Below are 23,426 nucleotides of genomic sequence, written 5' to 3' on the forward strand. Positions count from 1 at the left end.
GCCTTCTATAGTTATGTAAAGAACCTCAACGGCAATACCCAGATTTACTCTGAGCTACTGCACACTGGTACCTCCTATACTGAGCCAACAGATATTGACAATATACTGGCCAACAGCTTCAGTGCCAACCTTACCCCTCTCCCCGCCAAAAAGACCAATCACAATACCAGTAGATTGCCAGGCACCCAGTATGACTGCTGCATAGGTTAAAACTGCACTGTTCAAGGCCAAGAATACAGCTTCTATGGGACCTGACAATATCTCTGCCTGTATTCTACATGAGCTACAGAGTGAGCTGGCACCTCACCTGTGTGGCCTGTTCAATCACAGCCTCAGCTCAGGCTTTGTCCCTACCAAATGGTGCACTGCTATAATCATCCCTCTCCATAAAGGAGGAATGACTACAGACCCTGGGAACTATTGCCCCATTAGCCTGACAAGTCTGATATGCAAGGCAATGGAACCCATCATCATAGACCTAATAAACAAGGATATAGAGAATCTCCAAACTCTGGATCCTACAGAATTTGGTTTTGTGAAGGGTAGATCAAGACTGCTCAACTTGATTGACTTCTTTGAGTCAGTCACCAGATCTCTGGATGAAGGCAAGGTGGTTCATACAGCCTACCTTGATCTGGCCAAGGCCTTTGATACCATCCCCCACTCAAGAATTATAAAAAAAATCACTAATCAACCTCTATATCACTAGGTGGGTTGCAAACTGGCTCACAGATAGAACCCACAGTGTGAAAGTAGCTGACTCGAAGTCAGACTGCTGACCAGTCAAGAGTGAAGTCCCACAGGGATCGGTCCTGGGTCATCTCCTGTTTGGTATCTACTTCTCAAAAGTACAGGACAACACGAAGGGACTCTGGCTGACAAAGTTCACAGACAATTGCAAGTTGTAAGCTAATATTAACTCCCCAAGTGATGTTGCCATCCTACAGAAAGGCCTCACTGAGACCAATGACTGGTGTCAGAACCATGGTCTTAAGCTCAATGCCAAAAATTGTGTCATCATCCCCTTTAGGAAAAACCCAGTTCCCATGAACTACCATATCAATGGTAGTCCACTGAACACAGAAGGCGTTATAAGAGATCTGGGAACACAGGTTGACAGCAACCTCTCTTTTGACCACCACACTGCCACTGTGGTCAGAAAGTCCTTCTATGTGGCACATCTCATTACTAAGGGTTTTGCATCCAGGAAGAAAGAGGTCATTGTCTCCCTCTACTCTTCCCTTATTAGGCCAGTCATCGAGTACAATGCCCCAGTTGACATGTACCTTACTAGACACCTGCAAAAACTAGAGAGGATGCAAAAGTACCTCACAAAGAAGATCCTAGGCCTTAAACACTTGTCCTATAGGGACAGACTCAAAAAATTCCAACTATTCTCTGTCTCATATTGCCTACTTAGAGGCGATCTCTGCTTGACTTCAAAGCCATGTCTGACCCAGCTCTGTTAGAAATGCTACATCTAAAGAAATCCCAATCCCTCCACACCAAAACCTCCAGAGGCCTCAACCTCATTACCACAATACATAGAATGTGCTGGAGGGACAGGTTCATGACTCAGAAACTGCCCATGCTATGGATTAGACTTCCCATACATGTCAAACAGAGCACCTCACTGACCCTCTTCAAGAGAAATCTTGATGAGGGGATGGAAAATAGAAAATTCACCCCGGGGATTGCTCCAGTGGCTCTACTCAACAGAGGCACTGAAAACTAAGGTCGGGCAGCACAATGCCAGGGTAATCCTATGGGCTAGGCTTGTAAAGGCTCCAGGGCCATTAACCTAGTACAGATCTATGAACCTATGACCCTATCAACAAAAATGGATACACACCTTATTTCCAGATGCAACTCTCTTCATCAAGCACAATTTCCCTTAAGAGCACACAGGGAATACACTCAGCTGGGGGCTGGGTTTCCTTCTCTCTCTCCAGGCCCCCAGTAAGATTCCCCACTGGCATAGCTATAGAGTTAAGTCCTCAGTCAAGTGTTCCAAGCCAAGTCATCCACCAACCTCTCTGTGAAACCAGTGCTCTGTGTCCTTGTTCCAAGTAACTGACCCAGACATTCTCTGAAATTTGATTTTCACACACACACACACACACACACACACACACACACACACACACACACACACACACACACACACACACACCTGGGAAAGGGTGCCACAGATTTACCAGCCATGCCTCTTCTGCCCAGACTATAAGGTAGGTACTACCAGAACACTCAAAAGCCAGTGTCACTCATCTGGTCAGCATAAAACAGATGAACATTCATAGGTTTAGTTCAAGCAGCTTTATTACACACTAACACTCAGAAATGAGGCTTTGTAACTTAAAGTTAAATAAACTTATAAACAGACTGACTACCACACTCATACGTGTCAACACTCTGTTTCTCAAAATGGCACTGCTGCCTCCACATGCTCACTGTTTATATGCACATTTATATGCATGTGCTTACATCTGGAAATGCTTCTTAAAGGTACATCCACACACTCTTATCTACAGCCAGCTACTCTAAGGGTCTTACAAGGGTACTCAATTACAATGAGTAAAACTAATACTGATAGAAATGGAAGTGTTTGACCAATGCAGCAAGGCTTTCAGAAGCAGCCACAGTGTCACCAAATTAATATAAGTACTCTCAAAGGTTAAAATATTCTCTAAAAGACCACCCACAGCTTAAAGCTTAAATATATTTAATAATAAATAATAAAAGATCATTAAAATACTAAATATCTATTTACAATAAACACCAGAGTTTCAGTCACAGCAAATATTAAAAATAACACAGATGTATAGATGCACACAGATACAGAAAAAACAGTACTAAACTAATTTCATTATATTTTCCTAACTGATATAAAGAATTATTATTCTCTAGTTACTTACTAAAGCAAGGTAAGATGAAGTGGGTGAGACTAAAGCAAGGTAAGATGAAGTGGGTGAGTGGTCTTTCTTTGTCAGGTTTCAAAAACAGACCACCCTGAGACTTCTGTCTCATCTAGTATTAAAACATGATTTCAGTGCTGGATTATAGAATGACATAACATACATCTGGTCTTCTGACTCTGGTTCCCACACTACCTCATTTGCTGGAAACTGAGCAGAATTTAGCACATATTGTTACCATACCCACATACAGAGCTTTGCTGAGATGTGTTATAGCATCTGAAAGCTATAAAACCATTTCAAAACTTCCACACTTCCAGGGGAGCAATTAGTTTACCCCCACAGAACAATACAGTAGGATTCCTAGTCTTGGTTTACACAGACATTTCATCTCTGGCTGCAATCAGAACTGTAAGATACAATCTTTATGGCCTAAACCAGGTAATTTAATTTCAGACTATTTTTCAAAGTTAGCTGGACTGAGATTAACGTCTTCTCTTCCAGTATCCACTGTTACAATATGTGCATTTTAACAGTTACAATACAGTCTGACATATAGGTGTATTGCCTTTCTGTCCAGCAGGACCCACTGTACATTTTTACCACAAGCAGCTTTACAAATATATTGTCAACACAGCATCTGTACAAATCAGTTTGATATGCAAATGACATATAATTCTTTACAAAACTCCAGCTGTCTATGCTGCCATATGTTACACATTCACTGCCCTACTTCTCCTGGCCTAGCTGGCAATATCTCACATCATCACAAATGGCACCATCCATACTCAACCAGAGGAAATAGCCAACCTGCTTGCTAACAGATTTGGAGCAAATTTCACCCCCCTGTCCCCTCCAGTCATCCCCCAAAGTATACCTGCCACCATTCCTCAGCTTATTATCCCAAGAAAGCAGGTCATCTTGAGGCTGTCCAAGGCCAAAAATACAGCATTAGTAGGGTCAGACAACATCCTGGGTTGCCTTTTAAACAACTTAAAACATGAGCTAGCAGACCCAGTTGGATTCCTGTTTAACCACAGTTTGTGAACTGGCTATGTTCAAGCAGAATGGAAGATAGGAACAATAATCCCTCTGTGCAAAGGGGACCATCAACCCCCTCCATGGGCCATAACTTTGACTAGCCTCATTGATGTTCGGGACAGTCTTCAAGTATGTACATTTGTCTACATTTCAGCTTTGATGAACTGGAGTTCCTGAAGGATATTAAAAATGCTGAAGCAACTATTGGTAAATCCTAAGGGCTCAAGAAGTATGTCATGCAATTAAGTAAGTGCACAAACAGGATATAAAAATATGTGTAGATCTTTAAAACGTTATGCAATTTTATTTATTATTTGATTCAATAGGCTTGTTTTTAATAAAAGGACTGGCATATGATGGAGTGTGTCAGTATTCCTGAGAAGGCATAAAGCCAATTTAGTAAAAAGGGCACAGATACTGGGTAAAATGCTCGGTATGCACCTCAAAGTGAAAAATAACAACAAAATAATGAACAAACCACGACTGAAGGAAGAAAAAATTTAATGAGACGTTAGCACTTTCACGATCCAAACTGATTGTTTCTTCAAACTTAAATCATACTGCTGAACATCCAAATTTAAATTAAAAGACAGCCTATCACAGTGGAAAATTTACCAATTAAAGTGGAAAGTGCATTTATCTAAAAGCTTTAATTACTTAAACGCTAAAAAATATTTTAAAAATGTACAGCTATTAGTAAAATGTATAAATAGTACATATCAATACAAAAAAAAATTGACACATAATTTTAATGTTTCAGTGGTCTGGCCAGACCATTTTAATTTAAATTTGGATGTTCAGTAGTATTTTATTATTTATTTATTTAGATATATGTCCATTTTCAAAAATTAAACTAAACAATTCTACAAAATTTAAAGTAAACAATTCTACAAAAATTAAACTAAACAGTATGATTTAAGTCTGAAGAAGTGATCAGTTTGGATTGTGAAAGCACAAACTTCTCATTAAATTTTGTTTGTTTTCTTCCTTCAGTCGTGGTTTGTTCATTATTTTGTTGTTATAAAGCCAATTATAAGGCCAATTTACCAGAGAGTGCAACTAAAATAAGATCCTTGTGCCAAAGGGGTGGCTGGCTTAATGGCTAAGTTATTTTCCTCACAAGGACAAGATCCAGGTTTTGAGTTTCAGCTTTTGGAAAGCATGGCTAGGCTTAAAAAGGCCTCCTGGGGTCATTAGCCTAGTAATCACCTATGAACAGTTGCCTAAATGGCTGCATAGATTTTTGTTTTGCAGTTTACTAAAATAGTTATGGCAAGTGCTGGCATTTTTTGAAAAATTCAAAGATACATCTGAGAAATGCAAGTGCATGGCCAAGACAAACAGGAATATTATCAAAACCACTGGGCATGGATTAGAAAATATGTAGTACAAGTCCGTGTACTCATATTACTTCAGAACAGTGAAAGTGATTTGTCAACAAAATTACAGGGATCCTTTGAAATAATATCCCCCACCCACCCCATCTTGCCCTTGTTCAAGCGTCAGGGACAAAGTCAAAAATAACTGGGGGTCAATAGCCCAAAATCAAGGACATTTTTTAATTACTCTAATTCAAGCAAAAATGAAATAGAACCATTGGTTGTGAATCAGCATGGAGTTACTGAACAATAACAAGTATGAAACGTTAATGTCTGGTATTACTGACTGACTGACTGTAATCCACGGTGATTTTATAGTTAGTTATTAGGCTTGAAGTTCAGTAGCCCATTGAGGAACCTAGCCCAAATCCCCAGGCAACCCCTAAGTACTGATTAAGATGACTTGCTTAAGGTCACACAATGGGAAAATGATGGCTGAGGGAATCAAACCCTATATCACAGGAAGTACAGCTCACAGCCTTAACAACAGCCCAACATTTACCTGAAAAATCAAAATGTGTAAATGGGCCAAGAAAAAAAGCTGAGGCAGAATCAAGGACATTATGCAAAATCAGGGACAGCTGAGAGGGACAGGCCCATAATAAGTGTTTTGTCAGCAAGTCTAGCAAAGGAAACATAAAGAGCATGCAGTATGCAATTTGGCATTGTTTTCAGTGTTAAAGGACCATGAAGATCTGCCAACATTCATATATCATTCCTTCAGCTACATTTATGACTCCATCTAAAAGATTTTTTTGTACTACTACACCTTTTTTTTTATTCATAGCACTTTTCTATTATGTCCTGACCTACTGGTTAAACCATTTTTTCACTGTCCAGAGCTGAAACAATGCAGTTTGCTGCCTGGGGCAACATATCAGTGTTGTATCTCCAGCCCCTTCTTATTCCCTGACACCCAGAACACTCTGACCCCTGCTCTCCCAGCAGTAAGGCCAATCCTCCACAGATTAATCAGACTATTGCCATGATGCCCCTTGTAATGGAAAAAAAAAACAAATGTTCACACCTGCACAGCCTGCCACTACCCATGTATTGTTCATAGGTTCATAGATTGGTACAAGTCTATCGGCCCTAGGGCCTATACAAACCTAGCCATAAGAATTCCCTGGCTATTTCTTCCTACAATATTTACTTCCCTGGACCCCAGTCTAGCAGGGCATCTGACATGATCCCCAAGGTGAATTTCCTTTCTCCCATCCAACCATCAAGGTTCCTTTTGAAAAGGGCCAAAGAGGCACTCTGCTTGACATGTATGAGCAGTCTGTTCCACAGTTTGGGAAGTCTCTGGGTCAGGAACCTATTCCTCCAGCATGTTGTGTTTATTGTGATGACAAGGTTTAGAACCTTGGAGCGTGTGGCTCTGAGGGATTGGGATTTCTTTAAGTGTAGCATGTCCAACAGCTCTGGGTTTGACATGGCCTTGTATGTTAAGCAAAGATCGCCTCTGAGTAGATGATATGCAGCAGAGTATAGCTGGAGTTTTTTTAGATGGTCAGCTTAGGGCACCTGCTTTAGGCCTGTGATTTTTTTAGTGAGGTATTTCAGCGGCCTTTCCAGTTGTTGGAGATGTCTTGAGAGGTACATACAAAACAGAGCGTTGTATTCTATAATGGGTCTAATTAGGGATGAGTAAAGTGGGACAATAACCTCCTTTTTTCTGAAGAAAACTCCTTAGTGATGAGGTGTGCCACATAGAAGGATTTTGTGACTGTTGTGGTGATGTGGTTATTGAAGGTGAGACCACTGTCCACCTGTGTGAAGTCTCTTATCACACTTTCAGTGTTTAGTGTACTGCCACCTATGTGATAATTCATGGGTGCATTATGTTTTTTCCTAAAGGGGATAACTATACATTTCTTGGCACTGAGCTTGAGCCCATGGCTGTAGCTCCAAGCAACTGTTTCTGTATGGCCCTTTTGCAGAATATCCACATCATTTGGGGATTCAGTAATGGCTCCCAGTTTGCAGTCATCTGCGAAATTTCTTAGCCAGAGTCCCTTAGTGTTGGCCTATACTTCAGAGAAGTAGATGCCAAACAAGAGCAGTTCCAGGACTGAACCCTGAGGTACTCCACTTATCACTTGTCTGTAGCTGGATTTGGAGTCAGCTACTTTTACAGTGTGGGTTCTGTCAGTAAGCCAGTTGGCAACCCATCGAGTGATGTAGGGATTAATGCCCAGCTTAGTAAGTTCATCTATGATTCCAGAGTAGGGGATGGTGTTGAAGGCCTTGGTGAGGTCCAGATAGGCTATGTGGGCCACCTTACCATCGTCCACAGCTCTGGAGACTGATTCAAAGAAGTCAATCAGGTTCAGGAGACAAGATCGGCCCTTCACGAACCCAAACTGGGTGGGGTCCAGTGTTTGAAGGTTGCCAATGTCTTTGTTTATAAGTTTCATGATAATATGTTCCACGGCCTTACAGATCAGGCTCATCAGACTGATGGGGTGGTAGTTCCCAGGATCCAAGGTGGATCCCCCCCTGTGGAGTGAGATAACTGTAGCTGTGCGCCACTCAGTGGGCACGAAGCCTGAGGCGAGGCTATGATTAAACATGACACTTAGGTGAGGTGCCAGTTAATTTTGTATTTCATGTAGTACACAGCCCGGGATGTCATCTGGTCCCATGGATGCTGTATTCTTAGCTTTGGAGAGTGCAGTTTTTACCTGTGTGGCCATTATTACTGGAATTTGGCAATCTTTCAGTATTGAGATGGGCCGTTTAGGGGGTGAGAGGGGGGCGAAGTTGGCACTGAATCGATCTGCTAGGATATTGGCAATATCCTTGGGATCAGTATATTTAATGCCAATCTGTTATAGCCATTTAGATTCTTGACATAGCTATAGAATGCTTTGTGGTTGTTGTCAAAGGAAAAATATACTTTAAAAATTATCAATACACGACAAAAACGTGCTAATACAGAGTTTGTCTAACTAATCAGGAAATACCCAGCATTTTTATACATTTTCTAATAAGACATTTTTGCAAGCTGACGTAGCTAGATCACAAGTTTTAACATCATCATTATCATCATTTTTTTTTTTTTTTTTTTTTGCTTGTACTATCAATTTTTTTGAGAAAAAACTCTAAAAAAAACAACGTGACGTGGCTACCACTGGTAGATATATGCAATGTTACCATTACCATTCTGCGTAGATACGGAAATTTGAATCACAAAGCAGTATTGCAGTTTTTTAACAGTTTCAAGTACATTTCCAAAGGCATAAACATGAATTTTTTTGTGCTTAGCAGTACTAGGTCAGAGGGCATCATGCAGTTTTCAAAAGTTTTCTAACAGCTGTCTTTGGAATCTTTGGCAATTTTATTTCCGTAACTAGCTTTGGAGGATTTTATGAGGGATCTCAGCTTCTTACTGAGGCTGGTAAGGGAGTTTTTTGCATCCTGGGATTCTCCTCTTTTCTGGAACAGTTTCTTCCTTTTGTTGTAAAGTTTGTTTATGGCAGGGGACCACCAGATTGGCTTCCTTTTTTTGGAGGAGACCATCTTGGTTCTATTTGGAATGGCACAATTCATACACGAGTGGATGTGCTCATACAGTGCCCTAGTGTAGGATTCAGCAGTCAAACTTTCAGTTCCCTTCTGCATGGGTGTCATGAAGTTGGCTTTGGAGAAGGTTTTTATGGAGGTTTCCTTACTGGGGGGGGGGGAGATGTGGATGTCAAGGGTGAATAGCTTATGATAAGACCTGACCAACGAGGGGGTGACCATAGGTGTGGAGCATCAGTTTCCGATGTTGGTAATGACCAGGTCTAGGATATTGGAGCCCCAGTGGGACTATGGATTAGTTGATACAGGGCATTGGAATTTGTGAATTCCAAGAACTATTGGGAAAAGATGTTGGTACATGAGTAGTTTTCCCTGTTAATGGCAGGATAGTTGAAATCACCCAGTATTAGGGTGTTTGGTTGTATCTTAATATTTTCCAGTATGTTTAGAAAGGTGTAGTGAGAATCTTGGGGCATGGTGGGGGATCTGTATCAACCTACAATTTGGATTGCAGTTTTACCTAGTGTTAGTTGCACCTGGAGAATTTCAGATGCATTGTGTTGGGCAACTAGCCTGATGGTGTGAATATCCTTGGTGAATATGGACACTCCTCCACCTTTAGTGTTTCGGTCCAGGTTTGGTGGCCGAAAAGTGTGGTAAGAGTTGTAGCCTGATATTGCAGGGGTGATCTCTGGAGCCTTGAACCAGGTCTCAGTTACTGCACAGATATCAATGTTCTCCATTTTTAGGAGTGCCTTGAGAAAGTGTATTTTGAGGTTTAGACTTCTAGCATTGAGTAGCATTGCCTTCAGAATTTGCATGCTTGTACCTGTTATGGTGGTGGTTTTGTCCTTTGAACTTTGCCTAAAAAAGACACTATAGGGGTGGCAAGAGCCTTAGCCAGTATCCTGAATCCCAGGGGCGACAGGTGCAGACCATCTCTGGAAAAGCATCGTGGTCTGTCGATCATGTCTTCCCAGGCAGACAGATACTGGATCCCCTTTGAATGACACCAGAAGCTTAGCCAATTGTTGAAGTCAATCATTTTGTCCTTATACTGTGGTATAATTCTAGGCAAAGATAGGATGCTACTCAGAGCTAGGGTCATACCTGCCTGGGCCACATGATCCGAGATCTCTTCCATGTTTCTTTTCATGTAGTCCAGGGAGGTACATCTCAAGTCATTCACTCCAACATGGACAATGACGAGTCATATTTGCACTTGTTGTGGAGTGACTTGAGTGCATGCATTATGTGGCGGATCCTGGCACCCAACAGGCAGCTGACTGTAATTTTCTCCGTGTTCAGCCTGGTGAGTGGGACATCAGTGTGTCTGACTATAGAGTCACCTATGACTAAAGTGTTCCGTACGTTGTCTTGCCTTAGGGGCTCTTGCTGGGTGGCACACTTATGCTGTGAGCTATGTGACACTTTGGTTGTGATTGGTGTTTCTGTTTCAACTTTGGAGGTCCTTGTTGCTTGGACAGGTTACTGTTGAGGGCCTCTGCATATGAGGGTTTAGTGTTGCTAAGTGAGGGTGTTGGTCGTCTGAGTTTAGAAGGCCTATGTGTTGCCTGAGGTGTAGTGTGGGTGTTAACCTTCTTCTCTTGACTGTCTAGCACAGTCTTGGGTGGAGAGAGCTTTGCTTCCAGTTTAGCTATGTAGTTGCATCTCTCACAGGTTGTAGTGTTGTGTGGTAGGAGGAGAGTGTTGTCTGTGTACATGATGCAATTGTTGCATTGCCCCAGCATGCCCAGATTCACCAGGTGGACAGGAGAAATCACCGGAAACTGACCCTTGGACATGCCTGGTTTGGTGCTTTTTTATAGTACAAGAGCTGTTTTCCCTTACCTTAGCAAGCTACTTTGCAGTTATAGGCTGTTTAGTGAGTATGATTAATTTCTCCTTATTAACAAGGAGACTTGAGTGCTTGTATCAGTTTAAGGCTTCCCAGTGCTTTCCAGCATGTTTTAGAGCAATTGCTAGTCACAGGGATGCTTAAAGGTAAGATGAAAAAACGGTTTATCCTAAACACTGCAGTGTTCACTAGAGGAGTTAGATGTGAAAGTAGGTAACTTAAGTTTTACCTGTCTAAAAGGTTATGTTTTAGTGGGGAGTCACTATTTTTAAAACAGCAAGATAGATTGAAAGGGGGTGGTCACTTTTGTATTCTGGTACTTTGGAGTACAGTAGGATGGTCAATAAATTTAAATAGTTGAAGGGGAGTGATTTCACAAAATCACACAAACCAGTAAAAGCAGAGAGGAAATGAGATATACGGTCAAATTAACATAAGTGGCAGGCAATTAGAAAGACAGTAGTGTTTAAGAACACAACAGTAAACGGTGTGAGGGTGGGGATTTCTGCCTGACTCACAAGAGACAGAGCTCTGGTCTCTATTCAAGTTTTAATATGCAGTTAAAAGCAGAATACAAGTAAAACACAAGGTAAAGAAAACAAATCACAGTATTCAAAATAGAAAAAGGCAATGAAGTAATACAAAATACAACAAATAAAAAGCAAACTAACCTTTCCCTCACAGCAAAGTGTAGCAGAGTCTGAGTGAGCCTTTCTAGTGAGAATAGAGATTACCACCCCACATGTTGCCCCTTTTCTTACTCCATATATAAAGTAAGAGCATACCTCTCAACCTGTAAGCCATGAAAAAACATAGAAGTAGCCATCCAAAATCATAAGGAGAGCCAAAGTAATACCACATATGCAAATTAGTGCCTTGTGAAAAGGATGGTATAAATGAAAGCTCTGTTGGGGATGAAAAATAAATTAAAAGCAGAAGATACTTAAAAAGACGTTGAATGTTGCAAAAATAAGTATTTTTTAATACATACAGCTTATCCCTATGACAATGTGTAGAAATTTACAATAGATATAGGTATTTAAAAATGTCTGCCCCCTACTCAGACAGTGGTTGTGAATAGGATCACCGTGCCAGCTGGATGGCTTTTGCAATGAAGTACTTATGCTTCACGACTTTCGTTCGTAATTAACCAAATTAGCAAGGTACATTTCTCCATTAATTTCATTAGAAAACAGGGCTGATACCCACTTAACATCCCTCTACCTTTAAAACTTATTAAGTAAGGGATAAAGGGGCCTGGCACCACCATACTAAGGGAATTAAGTGAAAAGAAAATTGCCAGTATGGCTGCAGTGACATGTAACCCAACCTTTTTAAGTTACATTGTTTTAGGGGGTAGGTGTAGTAAAAATAAATCCTTACACTCCCACATTAAAATGTAGCAAGCATTAAGAATTTCAAATCAGCAAGCTTGACATTTTTTATGTATTTTCTCTGGTTTATACATAGTGCACTCTGTCAGCACATCTTTTATCAAAGCAAAATTAAGTATTACTCAAATGTACTGTTTGGAAGATGATAAACATTATTTATACTGAAACTATCATACAAAATATCCATTGCTTGTCTTTTGTCGCATTGAGACATGGAAAATTGAAGGCCAAAAAGAAGGCAGCAGCAAAGAACAGGGGAAGTGAAACTATACAGAGTGAATGCAGACTAGGAAGTTGAGAATACTGAAATGCTAAACATGATTAATTATGTTTTTGCTTTGTGCTTTGTCTGTATTACAGTAACATTGGGCAGCACAGTAGATATACAAGTACCTTTTATCTTCGTCTCTTGCTTTCTCCCACTAGCATTTGAAAACTGAAAGTAAGGGTATTCTGATGAAAGAGAGCTTTTAGCCCTCCTGAAACACCAGACCTGAGTGCTGATTAAATTTGTGCTCTGTAGCTCAACCAATTAAATCACAGATAGCAGAGTGGCCATGAGCTGAAACAAAACAGCAGCTCTGGAAACTGCTTAAATACAAGCACTTTGCCAAATGAGGACCACTTAAGAGCAAGAGGGAGACCTGCTAGGTTATGAACAGGAAGCAGTGGGAAGGCAGGGATTACTGCCTTTACAAATGGTCAAAGGAACAGAGAAGTTAAAAAAAAATCACAGTTTATAATTAAAAAATAGACATTTTTCACCATCGATGCTCCCTACCTCTTAGATCCTGGATTAACATCCCCATCCAGTCTGCTCTTCCTATGACCTCACTACAGCTTTCCTTCTCTAATCACACATCACTTCAGTTTATTATTATCCTGCCTATATTCACTTCTTAAAAATGCCATTTCATTCATATATTCACTGTTCAATGTCTTGCCCATAAATTAAACCCCTTTCATCCTTTTCATGTTGAAGAATATAAAACCAGCAATTATCATCTCTCTTAACAAGTGTTTCTCTTGTAGCCAGCACTGTTGCATACAGGGTAAAGCCCTAACAATGGCCTAGGCAATCCACGCTCAATTAGCAGATCTGGCCATCTGAGGCACTGACAGGGAGGGATGTCCATGCTCATCCCACCTGGGAGGGCATTCATCTAGGTGTCTCCTGCAGGGAGGTCCATAGAGTGAAGTAACCATTGAATATAACAATTAAACCAAGGAGGGAGGGCAAGGGGTATACATATACTGAAAAAATTACCAAAGTGAAAGAAGTGAATGGCATTACCACTCCACCCACACCCCCAGCACATCTTTATGTTCCATGCTGGACTCGGTCTTACAGTGTAGATAGTCCAGGAGTTTTAGGAGAGGCTGTAATACCCAGCAATGGATGGCAAGAGTGTGGTAAGCCAGAAAGGATGAAGCAGAGGGGGACCACCCCCCCAAAAAAACACTTTCCTTGTTTCTGCATTAATGGTAGAAGCACAATCCCTTGAAAAATACAACTCACTAAACCAGACTGAAATTATGTTTCCCTTAAAAGACTATAATGAACACCTAAATAAGCTTGTTTATGGGGAACGCACTAACTGTCCCCTTAGTACAAAGCTATGTGTATTAACTCCATTGTGCCATAACTGTGGGAAAAGCAGACAAGGCATATAAAAGTACACAGCAATCTTGTAGAAAGAGCAATCACACACAAGCTACATAGTTAGCATTCAGTTTAAATAAATTGTGCTCATGCAGTTACAGCCCAGCCAAATGGCCCACAATGATTTGTATGGAAACTAATTCCCTTTATCTCATTCACCATATTTGTGGACACACAATGCTGTTAAAGGCCTCATCTTTCACACTAGTTTTTCTTCTGTTCTTTTGCTACATCTATATCGTGCCTGCAATCTCAGCGTACCAGTGCAAGCACCCTGGCCTCATCTAGCATGATGAAATCTAGTTTCTTCATCTTTCCCTACTTAATCCCAGCAGACAGAAAACTTGCTTAGCCTTTCTGCCATCATGAGCTTAGGTTTACAGGACCTTTGATCACACTAAAATGCTTGGTTTGCATGGGCACATCCACTCCGTTCCTGGTCTACCTAAAAAGTATACCAAAACCTACAAACTCCTCACCCACTCAGGTAAAGTATGTACTGAGACTAAATTGTTTAAACTGCTACACATTAATGCTAGGACTATTGCTGATAAACTGCTTAATCAGAATTGTTGCTCGCATTGTATACTCCTTATTTCTACATAGTAATAGAAACTTAGCTGAAACTTTCAGTGTTCAACCATAATGTCTGAGTCTCTATTTATACTCTACTGGCAGATGATAGGCTACAGAAAATTTGTGATTGTAACTTCAGTATGTAAAGGTCTCACTTCAGGCCTCAGGACTAGCATTTTTGTCCCTGCTTTGAAGGCCTGAGAGAGTCTTTTTATTCAGAGCCTATTTCAAAGATCAAATTAATCGGCCATCTGGTATGCCTTTTGTATGCCTGGCTCATGTTCCTATGTTACCCTAACAACATAGCAAAGTTTACCTCATGGAAAATATACAATATCAAGCATGATATTACTGACTGATCTCAGTAGCGGCTTTGCCATCTTAATGGTTTCACCAAGCAGAGTCACTTTATTTGGCAAAGGGACTTCACCACTTTCATATTCTTCCCAATTAGGATTGCTCCAGCAGGAAATACTTACAGCATACTGGACTGCTTGGCAGCCAGCCAGCCATCCAGATAAATTACCAACAGCTTATATCTTATCTGAAACCATTAACGATCACTGTCCAATGTGGTGCATTTGGAAATCCAAACTTTCAGGAGCTCCTCCTTGTATTATTATATCTAGGCAAATTTACAGCCAACACCAGGGCATCTCACATGCACTTGCAAATATAAACAGAATACATGTAACTGATTCCTCTGATGTTAATCAGACAGCTTCCAATTTCCAGAAGTGTTTTTTATCCACCAGGAGAAACATGCACCTGTAAGAAAAAAAAAAAAAGTTAGTGCATACTCAGGAGTTTTGTTATCTCCTAAATGCATAGCTCTTAGCTTTGAAGGAGACAAAGAAAAATGAACCCGCTGTAGCATCAGGAACAAACCCTGTGTAACTGCTTACAACTCCATCCACAACAGAGCTGGATCATGGCCAGATGGGGTCCTAGACAGAGTAATGAGCCAGCCAACCAGCCATTACAGTGTCCCATTACTTGGTTGTCTCCCTGCAGTTACCATAAACACTGTTCAAACCTGTCAGTGTACATACTAATTTCTTCTTTACTTTTGCAATGATTACAGAGATTTGGATTTAATTTAAAACTTTTATTTCATATTTTTTATAGCACAAACACTGATGGCCATTATCTTCTCTTGAAACTTACATTCCTTGAAAATGCAATGAAATTCACATTCATTCAAAATGCATTGAAACTCACATTCATTCAAAATGCATTGAAACTCACATTCATTGAAAATTACTCTGGCCAATTTTCAGTGTACCTTGAGACTGGAGCTGTTTTCAAACTGTGGGCCACCTCACACATTTTTGGAACTATGCATTAATACGTGTTTTTTTTTATTCATCTTCTTAATTATTTTCAGAGGGTCTATATTAGATGAATGAAAGTTCATCTTAGAGAACACTCACATGAGTGAAAATTGTGGAACTCAAAACTGCAATTGTGAGATCGCGGTACAGTGAAGATGGGAATATTTGCCCTTTCCTCACTGTAGTCCGATCTTGGAGTTGGAATATATATTGCACTTTCAAGTTCCTGGATTTTCACTCATGTGAGCGTTCGCTAAGATGAACCTTCGTTCATCTAATATAGACCCATTTTCAGTTATATCTTTTGTTTAATACAGCAATAGCTGTTAACATGCGCCTTAAATTTGTAATTCTGAACATTTTTCCTGTAAGCACTGAAACAAAATGTATGCACACCAACAATGACAAAACTACCCATTTCAGAATATTTCAACCATAAAAGGCCAATCAAGCTGCTGATAATTATAATCCACCAGTACCCATTCTCAAGAAGTATGGCCACTCTATCAACTATGTATACATCACATGTCTCATCATGATGAAGTAGCCATGGTAAAGTATTCCAGCTTCCTTTACATAAATGCACACTAGTCCTGTAAAGAGAAGACAATGACATTTTAACTTTATCAGCTCAGCATGGTCATTTTTAACCACAGACATCCCCTAAACACAGCAATTATAATTACGTTGCTGGCTGCATTCTTCTCAGATGTCTGTGACAAAAAAAGTAATAACAATAATAATGACCATAGTCATATATTTCAAATATGTTTCACACAAACACACTGTAACCAAAGTATTCCAGCTTAATTCACACACACACACACACACACACACACACACACACACACACACACACACACACACACACACACACACACACACACAGGCACACACACACACAGACACACACGTTCACACACTCATACTAGTCCTGCAAAGCAAATTGAAGAATATTTACAAATAATGAAATGATAAGAACATAAGGTACTTTGATCCACAGAAAGCCCCCACCAGCAGTTATTGCTAATTTGTTGACTGTGTACAGCCCTTACTGCTATAAAAAAAATCACATGTCCTTTATTGATAGCTTTGTTTGAACTACATGAAGCTGTATAAAGATCACTAAAACCAGAATATAAGATCCAGGGTTTTCATAGTGTTTTCCAAAAATATCTGCTGTATTCTTGATATACTATTGACTCTGTTCCATGCTCCTTTTTACCTTATTTATTGTTTGCTTGTTAGATCTTATATATTTATTTATTACCCTGTTACATCCCTAACCATTGATCCTCCATCCCACCGGATTTCTGTAATGACCCATTAATCCCACCGGGAGAGCTCTACAGACCATTCATTCCCCTAGGAGCGAGCATAACAGAAGCAAGGCTGTCATCCACATTGAGGACTGGGTTTTCACTTCCATCTTACTGCTTTCTCCACACACGCTCAGTGAAATATCTGGGTTTGGACATTGCAAGGGGCATTGAATGGGACTGTCATTTGCTTCTGTGAGTATATAAGCCCACAGGTACCTCCCTTTTTTTTTTAAACAAGAAACATTTTTATTGAATTATCACTTTTGACATAGGCAATCATACATTTATATAAATGAAAATAAACCATATTGACATATTTTCACTTCAAACATTATACAGCACATAAAATCTTCTATACAGTCATTGTCAATTGATCATCATATAGCTCATTCAGTTCCTGCCTTCCCTTAAACCTCATTCCTCCTCCAAAACATTATCCTGCAACTATTGTTCCCACAATTCCCAAATTTGCTCCTGCCATTTCCTAAAGACCCCACATTTTATCTCTGTTACTATATTCACTACTTCTAATATGGTTGGTTTAGATGTTGATTTCCATTTTCTAGTGATTGCTTTTTTGGCAGCCACCAGAATTAAATTCAGCAAGGCCTTACTATGTGTAGACAATTCTGATTCTGTATCAGAGCTCAAAAAATAATTTCCATAGTTACACCAATTTGCTCATCCAGTATTTCTGACAGAGTATTCTGCATGGAATTTTTAAAGTCTGCCAACTCATTAAACTCCCACAAATATGTTTATAATTATCTCTTTCTTCCCCATCATACCACTAACAGCTGCAATCTACCAAAGAAAAAGTCCCTGGAGTCTGCTTGGGGTATAAAAATAACTATGCAAACACTTCAAAGCAAAAATCCTAAATCTTCTAGACTTTGTTGCATATTTGGGTGACAAGCACATATCTTCTGATTGTGTTTTTGTGAATTGCTTATCAAATCTGTCTTCCTAACCATTTCTACTCTTCTGATTGATTCCTATAGTTATCATGCAGTATTTTATATGCCCTACTAATTATCCCTTTTTAACAGCAGCTTCTGTTCTTGATTCTACTAAAAACTCTACCAGTTCTGGTCCTTAATTTGGACCCCCTATCCCTTTCTCTTTGTCTATAGTTCAATATTTATCCTAGATAAGGAAGGCAGTGTCTAGCCTGCAGTCCAAATGTATTCTTGGCCTCTTTCTAGTACCTTTCCTTCTCTGAATATTTGCTCCCAGTATCTTGGTTCCTTTGCCAGTTTTCTCCAGTAAATTCCAGTCCCCTCCAGCGTATTCTCTGTACTCTTAATTGCAGTCATTCTTTTTGGCAGAATCTCCTTTCTCCATTCTCATACTGGTTTAGTTCTTAGCATACTTTCTCCTACTTTATGAATATAATATTTTATTTGGTTATTGTTATACCCCTTTTTCCTCCGGGTGCTCGGTTTCCTCACATCCCAAAGACAAAGAAGAAGAAGAAGAAGATTGTTATACCCCTTAAGGATCTGCATCCAAAATCCAAGTCTTTCCTTATTTCTAAAGCTTCCCTGTGTTTCATCCTCATCTCTTTCCACTTTGAATTATATTTCTCCTTGTGCTATGCACATGAACCTTCACTGTGCAGCTGTGAAATACCCCTTAAATCAGGTAATCCCAAACCACTTTGTTCTACTGGAAGGATCAGCTTATACCATTTGACTATTGCCCTCTTCCCCTCCCAGGTAAAATCCTTCAAATCTTTATTAATTGCTATCTACACATTTTCCTCTCATTAATAAAAATATGCCTAACCTTTGTATAAAACTAGAAGGGCTAAAAACATTTTCACTGCTTGTATCTGACTATCAGTATCCATAAAACAGAGCTTCCAGTTTCTCAGTTTTTCTATTATCTTTTGTTTAGTCTTTTCCCACATATCATTAGCTGCCATAACAGAATTTTTTTTTAACTCATACTCCAAAATACTTTATTTTATTATGTCACTATAATATGTAGGTATTGCTGAACCAATTTGTGCATGGGTGCATAGTTTATAGCTATTGCCTTTACTTTATCTTCCTTAGTTTTGTATCCCAAAAAGATTTGAAACTGTATTAGAATGTTCCACAACACTGAAATATCCTTTTCTGGTTTTATCAGGTACAAAATAATATCATCTGCTAATATAGCCAACTTTTCTTGATTATCATACCAATTATATCCTTGAATTTCTGAGTCACTTATTTTCTTTGCCAATGGCTTTAAATATAATGCAAATAACAAAAGGGAAAGAGAATACCCTGCCTGGTTCCATTCTTCAAACAGAACTTATCATAGAGGACTCTCCCCCCAATTTAAGTATCACCTGCAATCCCTCATATGTCCCCCTAATTAACCTTATTATTGTGTCATTAAATGCAAGTGCTTCCATTGCCCTTTTTCTGCATCAAGACCTACCAACAGTGGCATTTTCTTACCATCTGCTTTCCTCTAAATCATTATTGTTCTATTAATGTTGTCAAGTGTTTGCCTCCCTTCCATAAAACCACATTGATCCATATCTATCAGTTTTGGCATTACCTTTGCCATTCTTTTAGGCATTTTAGACATAAACACTTTATAATCATGGCTTAGGATCAAAATGGGCCTGTATGAAAATAGATTTTATCACTCTTTACCATCTTTATGTATTACAGCCACCACACCTTTCTTCCAGGATGCTGGTGCCTTTCCTCCTTTTAAAATACCGCTAAACGAAACCTCCTTGATCTTTATCACTTTTTTCTCTCATAGCTTCCAAAATTCCACAGAAATTCCATCTCTTCCTAGAGACGTTTTTGTAGATTCATTAAGCATAACCATTTTTAGCTCATCTCCTCCTATCCTAACTGTTAATAATTGTGCATCATTTACATCTAACCTTCCCATATTTAATTCTTCTATAAACATTTCCATTTGTACTTTTTCTTGATTTCCAAATCTCTCTGCTTTATACAGATTTTTATAACATTTTCAAAATATTTCTAATACCGCTATGGAATCCCTGGTTATGTTCCTTGTAATAGGCTTCCTAAGCTTGGCAACAACACTTTCTACCTTCTGTTGCCTGAGCCATTGTGCTAAAAGGTTATTTTGAAGAAAACAATTGCTTAACAACAGTCTTTCTAAACTCATGCATATTATTCAGGTAGGTCCTTATTTTCTCTTTAGCACTCTACAGTTGCACCTCTTCTTGTTCTGTGGGATTCCCCTTGTTCTGCAGTGTTTTAACTTTTGTCAGTCCCTCTAAATAATTCATGTTACTTGTTAACCATATCTCATTTTTTATTTCTATACCATTTTAAACACCACGTTCATTTTATCCTATTCTGTAGCTATATTTTCTGAAGAAATTTGTATCTTCCCTAATAAATCCCAAATAATTTTCACTACCCATTCCTTAAATTCCTCTCTGTTTATGAGATGTGTGGGGAAGTGCCAGTGTCTCATTGTCATTACACTGCATTTTTATTTTAGTTATTGGTGTGTGATCTGAAATGGATATTGGATGTGTAGCAAAATTTTCAATTAAATATACATGTTCCTGTGAAATATAATTTCTGTCTAGTCCAGCCAAGTTTTTGAACCTTGGAGAACAATATTCAAATTCTCTCCAAGCTTCTACTACTGAATTTACATCTTCCATACCAAATAATTTCACACATTTCTTCACAAGTCTACCCTTTTTTGTTATATCTTCCCTTCTAGGCCCCCAGATACATCCTCACTGCTGCAAATCAAATTCCAGTATTCCCTGCTGTAAGCTATCTCTCCCAGAATTTTCTTAAGCTCCATTGTAGCAGTTTTAGGTGGAATATAAATACATGTCATTGTAATCCTCCTCCCTTGCTAGTAGCCCCTTACTACTACAACTCTATCATTATTATCTTTTTTATCCTCTTCTGCTCCTCTAGCAATTAATATAAGTACTCCCTTTTTCATTTTTCTCAGATATTCTGCTGACAAACATCTGAAAATCCTTTCTTTATCAAATTCACATGCTCATTTCTTTCTGAATGTGTCTCCTGTAGCATAGCTATTTGTACTATACATTCTTTAATATAGTTCACTATTCTTTATTTTATGTATATGCCTATAATACTATTCAAATTCAAAGATAATATGAAAAGTGCTACCATTATGATAAGAATGTATCATTCCCAACTGTTATGTATAACAGCATTTTTTACATGTCTAGTTTCAGATTATGTGTTAAATACATACGCTAATGTCTGGCAGGTTGATCCTTTATACAGCTGTTTCTTGTCATATCCATTTGATCCTATGTCACATTTTACACAACTTCTTATTTTAAAGAAAACCCTCAAACAAAAACACATAAAAATGCCTCCAGAACACTCCCAGAAACTATTAATTTAACCCAAATACACAAAATATGTATATCTTCAAATAATGAAGTTTAACCCTCCTAATAGGAACAATTGTCCCAGACTAACAGTTACACAGGCTTTAATTGACCTACACTGAGGGTTATCCATGCTATAATGCATGCTATAATGCATGGTATGACATGTGCTTCTAATTACACTAAGTGCTGTCTGGTTTTGTCTTGTCTTTATTCCTGTCCCACATGTAGAAAGCAGCTTGACTACTTTTAGAAAACATTATTTTTCAGACATTAAAATAAAACGCATTCTATTTTTATTGCCCTCTTATCAGCTTGCCTCCATAGACATATGAGAATCAGATAGACATTCACCTACAGCTACAAGCTGTTCATGTTTCCTTGTGAACATTTATTTTCTAAAGGAAAACGTTTCATTACATTCAATGTTCTCTTATTTCCACTTAAAACATATTAGATTAAGCCAAGGGCATTAATTGAGTCATTCCCCTATGCAAAAGTAAGAAAAAACATAGCAATTTTACTTATACCATGCTCAGTATACTTTTAGAATCCATCCCTCACCTCAACAACATAAGCTTATAGCCTATTATACTTTTGTCCAGCCTTTCTTCTTTTTATACATTGCAGTCCTTACATTTCTTAAAACTAAACAAGAAGAAAGAGAGAAGAAGGAAAAAGCCATATGCTCACTTTAATATCCTTATAAGACACAAAAATAACTGAAAATGCTTTACTATATAACATGCAGTACATCATGTTTTATAAAAATACTGTTAAGAACAAAAAAAAAATCACTTTACTTACAGTTACCTAATTCCTTCCCCTTTCCTTAATGTTCTTCCAAATGTTAATGACATGAAGTAGGGCATATGCTACGGAGTCCCCTACAAGTTTAACAAAGTAAAAAAAGTCCAATATTTCCAGGTTTTCTTGCTCCACCATAATTCACAAATGTGATTGATCATTTGTAATCACACATTTATTCATTCATTTCTGAGTTGCTAGTTTTCACCCTGTTGATCTTCGTCTCCCAACTCTAGTTTCTGGTTCATTTCCAACATACTCCTCGTTCTTCTAGTCAACTTCTGTGCTTTTCTCTGTCTCTTAAGCATTTTCCTTTGGAACATTGGAAAAGGTTTCACTGACATAGTCTCTCTATGTGCACTTTATTATCAGAAGAATAATACACAGAGTCCCCATCTGTTTGATAACTCACTTTGTGCTGGACAAGCTTTTGCATGTCATCCTTAGCATGTTCTGCATCAAAAAATGACTTTGACCCTCAAGGGAAAAAATGTTCTGAAGATAGCTAGATACAGCATTTTGAATCTCACACCTGTCTCTTGATAGTCCCTGATTGCTAGAATAAATTTACTGCTCTTCTGTCAACATTCCACTGTCTCCAACTTTTACTATTTTGTCCTTCTGACACAGTTTTATCAGAATCAACTAATTCTGCTGGTAGGATTGCATCTTTGCTATTAGAGGTCTTGGCTGCTTTCTCATGGCCAAGTTTAGAGCATACACATAATATGTCCTTTCAATTAACAACGTGTAGAATATCAGCCTATTTGCTTATGTGTGCTTTCACAAAATTAATACAGTCTGTTCCTTCCAGTTTCTCTGGTGCAGAAGAAAATCTCAAGTTTGCCCTGCATCCTCTGTCCTCTAATTCTACCATTTTGAGACATCTCTTCTTGAGCAGTCTTGTACTCAGCCAGCCTTTTCATCATTTTGAGCTCTGATTTTTGCAATTTTATCAGCACATCTGAATATCTGTTTAAACCTTCTTTCACTTTTTTCTAGTCTTTTGTTTGGATATACTCCTTTAATGTTTTATTCTAATCAGCTCTGAGCACATTCAACTTATTTTTTTGTTCTTTAGATTACTGGAAGTCATGATTTAAGCTCATAGGATCATAAGCTGGTACTAGGCTATCGGCCCTATACAAGCCTAGCCATAACATTTCCTTGGCTATTTCTTCCCACAGTATTTACTTCCCTGGACCCCTGTCTAGCAGGGTGACTGACA

The sequence above is a fragment of the Protopterus annectens genome, chromosome 8.part0 (assembly GCF_019279795.1).
Source record: "Protopterus annectens isolate FY-2018-M chromosome 8.part0, PAN1.0, whole genome shotgun sequence".
NCBI lineage: Eukaryota > Metazoa > Chordata > Ceratodontiformes > Protopteridae > Protopterus > Protopterus annectens.